We start from the raw sequence: 4,703 nt of genomic DNA, 5'->3' as shown, positions 1-4,703 counted from the left end.
TCAGGTTGTAATACAATTTTGGGAGAGCAACAAGCAATACAACCCGCGCAAGGAGTATCTGGGCAGCAGCAATTATCCCATACATAATTGAGCAAATCAAATCTAGATAATTTCGTGGCTATACAATTCCCCCTAGGTGCTGTCAATAAGATTACTTATCAAAAAGTCAATCAAAACAAACTCAATGATGCAACAGAAAGCTAAACTGAATAAAGCAAATAATATACAGAATTCTTATTGAACAGCTTTCCAAATATAATAGATGAAAGTATTCTTACCTTTTGATCTCAGGCTCCATATGATCATCAAGCAAAATATTTTACAAGTAGATAATGGTCCTTCTTGAGTGAGATAGAAGTTGTAGCCTTAAACACTTCAATTTACAATTGAAGCCTGGATCCGACCTGCTTCACATCTATGAAATTCAAGAACAAAATCAAGTGGTAATGAAAACAGAATAAGATAACCTCCAAATTCTTCAATTTGAAATTTAAAGCTTCGAACTCGAGTGGGTGTTCATAGAGCTTTTAAGTTTCAGCTTTAATCTTTAATTGATATTATCAGCAATAATATGAAATTACTAATTTTTCTTAAAGCTTCAAACTTTTGAAGAACCGGGTAACAAGAATTTCAAACTGATGTTACCCGAATTCATCATCGAACAGAGCAACATAAATGGAGGGGCCAAAAATCTTCTCTTTCTATGCATTTTATTTTGTAAAAAGCTTCAACACATAGATTATGTCATTATCAAGCCAGCAAGATTCCTACAAAATTTGAAAGGTTTTCGGCCTATTTTGCTTCAAGACAGTGGAGGAGGAAGGGGAGGAGTGGTGGAGGAGAGAGAGGGATGAGAATGGTGACAGAAGATATCAACATATATAATTCAAAACAAATAATCCAAGATTTTCTACATCTAGTTATCTACAACCAAGAAATAAAAAAAAATATCCATTTTCCATCAAGAATTTTAATATCTTTTACCTCCTTCCACAGATCACAAAACAAAAACCCAAAACCACCTCACAACTTTCTTTAAATTTTCAAATAACAGAGAGCCATACAAATCTAAAGAAAGAAATTGCTTTTGTCAGAGAGAGAGCAGAGCCTGGTTTACTTGAAATTGAAAGGAGATTGGATGTGCGGAGATGATAGCCACCGGTTTCCTCTCTACCTTCCTACAGAGATAAAGCGAAGTAGAAAAGTGACGGACTGGTAAGCTATAAAAGAAAGGAAATGTAATTGGAGGTTCCTTATCTTAAATTAAAATATATATTTCTTCTATCACGAATCCTAGATTGAACAAAATACCAATTTATAACAGTAAAATTTTTAGGAATAATTCAAAGTAAAATTGAACTTCAATTAAGCATATTACACACTCAGAGAGAAAGAGGAAGAGAGAGAGAGCGCACCAATTAAGGAGGGAGGACAGCAAGGCGAAGAGTCTGTGCCATCCTCATTTTGAAATTTGGGGCTTAGGGTTCTTTGAATAGCGTGAAAAAACTGAAAATTTATTGTGGAGAGTGCTGGCGCTTTTTTATTAGGTACTCGAACTACCTTCCAAGTGTGTCTATTTAACACAGATCGCTGACATGTCATATTGTGTGAACAATGCGCGTGAAGAGCTAAAGAAAATTTTAGATAAAATCTTAATTTTTGGCTATTCTTCATAAAAAAATCCATCACGGCCAATCCTTAAAATCTCCAATTCCATTTTTTACAGAATATCTAGGGGAAGAAGTGCAAAGAATCACTCTTTAAGAATTTCCTTCAGCTTACTCTCAAGTTTTCTTGGTCGTGGTGCTGCCAAAGCTTTCATTATCAACTGAAATCACCGGCGAAATTTTCCATCAAACTCGATGGTTATCTGATTTGAATTTTGAAGAAGCGTGTAATTTTTAAGGTGTTTCCGAAATGAGGAAATAAGGAAGAAAAGGAGAGAGATTGTTGGAGGTGGCATTACAGGATCGTCGGAGAATAAATTTCCAGCCAAGATCGAAGGAAATTTCAGTTTCTCAAAACAACTATTTAATAATTATTGAGAAACAACTATTTGCCATGTCATTCGCGGGTGGATTACACTCACTTTGTTTTTCCTAGTGATGGTCAATGAGGTGTTCAATAGACACATATTGGATATACTTTAAGTGTCTAATAGGAATAGGCCTAACTTTAAGTGCCTAAGTTAAAAACAGTGCCAAGTTTAGGTGCCTGCTTATGTAATTTGCTTTTCTTTAAATACTTTATTTGTAACTTTAAATAACAATCTAGTTCTTAGTGATGAATATGCAAGTACGAAAAAACCAATTTCTGCTTGGTATAATAATTAAAGAAATAAATAAGTAAAATCGTAACTCATCTTCTGGATAAAACTGATTCCTTGGTCCTTCTCTAAAAAATAAAAAATAAAAAATAAAATATTGCTTTGTTTGACCGAAGTGAAATTGGGAGGAGTGCTTTAGATTTGAGGCAGTGTCACGACCCAATTTAGGATCATGACTAGCGCTTAGGAGCAAGTGCCCCCAAGTAAGCCTCATTGGTATTTTACAGAAAATCGGACAGAGTTTCCCCTATTTTAGGACTATCCAAAAGTTTTTCTGTCTCCTAAACAAATAACAACCAACCAATATTCAGCTAAATCAGTCATAATCCTCATCAACTAACCAAAAATGAGTTTTCACTAAGATTACAAAACTTATCAACATAATAATACTAATCCCATCTCAGAAATATGAAAACAAATGCAATATTAGGAACTAATCCAATATAATGAATGAATAACCATAACACTAATAAAAATGACTATGGAGCGACTCTAAGAGTTCAAAAGCAAAGACGATGACAAATAAATAGACTCTTCGCCCACGCGAACAAGTGCGGGGCTCACCAGGAACTATTAACTCGTATACTCCAATTAACGAAATCCTCACTCACGTCAACTGCTGTCTCTGTAAAAAAATAGCGGGGAATGAGTCGCTAGTTTAGTGAGTAATAACACTTAACCACAACCTTTTTTTTCATAGGGACAAGTCAGAAAACATGCTCGTACAATAATTAAAAAATATCATGAAATAAATGCCCTTTTTCAGAATCGGTAACAACAATCAATCTTGTCTGTTTTCATGTAAGCAGGAATCAATTAACAATTCAGTAATAAACTCTGTAAACATTGTCATATCAATATGTTTGGGAGGGTTCCAAGAAAGGATCATGTAATCTGTATCACTGTCTGGACCCCTTCGTAAAAGGAGTCAAATATAACTGTAGGTCCCTACTCGAGGGAAAACTGTAACTGTATGCTAGTTCTACCTTCCCACTAGCGAGGGCTATAACTGTATTCGGTAATCGGTAAATACAAGGTGCACCAGGTCTAACGAACCCGCCGTTAGCTACGGGATCCTTCAAAGTCTCCTCCCGTTCATACTTTTCTTTGTAAACAGTAAATCTTCACATGGAAGCATTTTCAAAACAGTACAGGGCATTTCAATTATCAAATCATATAATCCAATTTCGGTATGGTAATCATATCTTTAGTAATAGTAAAACATGTCTAGTAACAGTGAGAACATTTTAAATAACTGTAAACGTCTCAAGTAAATTATTTAGTACCATATCAAGTAAAAGACTTGTCCCACATGCAATTTCAAATATTCGGTAACATATTTTATTTTCAAAATAATGTATAAACCATGCAGGTTATGAAAACACAAATTGCGGTAAGATTACTACTCACAGTACTCGTGCAAAATACCAAACTCGTCACCTCGAGCAATCCGTATGGGTTCCTTCAATCAATCTATGATCACATCATATTAATGTCGTGTTAGTTTCCTTGTTCGGGCTAATTCATAACTAAATTTGAATATCCACCCCTCGGGATCACACGTTTAGTTCTCAATTCGTCAAATTTGTCTGCCTGTACTACAGTTAACTTAAGTGAGTCCATAATCTTCTAAAAAAAGGTCATTCATATAGTCTATTTATTGTACTATTTGGTCTCCTTAAATCATATGAATACTACAAACATCGGATAATATTATTGTCCATGATCTTCCTTCTTAATTGATATTTAAATCCTTTTTTTTGTACTCAATGAAAGCATACACTATGGAAAATATCTCAAGCAAATTCCCAAAAAAAGAAAAAAGGAGAAATTGATTATTTTGTTCTAAGTCGTCGAGTAATTTCACTAAGAGCAACTACAAACTTCACCGGACCTGGTGCCCAAAGCTTTAGTGATCAAAGCTTTTTATTTTCTCAAATTTTTCTTTCACGTTGGTGAAGCTTTAGGCTTCTTTTGTTTCTCCAATCCAACCTTTTCTTTCTTTAGGGATGTTAGTCATCTTCTAATTCTATAGAAGTTTAAATGTGGCGCTTCTCCCTTTTTCAATTCCCTTAACTTTATCCTAGCATTTTCTCTACTCAATCCCGCAAGGAATCATGAACAAAAATAATATTGTATCAAAAGAAAAAAGAATTACATGAAATTACCTGGAGTTTATTGTGGAAGCTCAAAAATTTGTGCCGATGACGAAGTGAAACACGGTATCGGCGCTAAGAAACACTAGAAACGTTTTCTTTCTTTTCTCGTTTGATGTGGTTGGCTAAAGGGATTTTTTGTTTTCAAACCCTTTTCTAGCTTCGTCAATTTGAAGCAGATGGGCTAAGGCCCACTTAAATTGTCTTCCTTCTTTATTTTA

General features: G+C 34.6%; 1 long non-coding RNA gene across 1 annotated transcript; it reads right to left on the bottom strand.

The window, feature by feature from the left end:
* Positions 1–2,640: 2,640 nt before the first annotated feature.
* Positions 2,641–4,622, bottom strand: LOC109209016. Its single transcript, XR_002065298.1, has 3 exons — positions 4,495–4,622; positions 3,737–3,799; positions 2,641–2,951 (listed from the first exon to the last, which is right to left on the bottom strand). It is a non-coding gene; the product is annotated as an uncharacterized LOC109209016 (long non-coding RNA).
* Positions 4,623–4,703: the final 81 nt, after the last annotated feature.

The sequence above is a fragment of the Nicotiana attenuata genome, unplaced genomic scaffold, assembly GCF_001879085.1.
Source record: "Nicotiana attenuata strain UT unplaced genomic scaffold, NIATTr2, whole genome shotgun sequence".
NCBI lineage: Eukaryota > Viridiplantae > Streptophyta > Magnoliopsida > Solanales > Solanaceae > Nicotiana > Nicotiana attenuata.
Note: the sequence above shows the minus strand (reverse complement) of the source record. Positions and strands in the feature narration are given on the sequence as shown.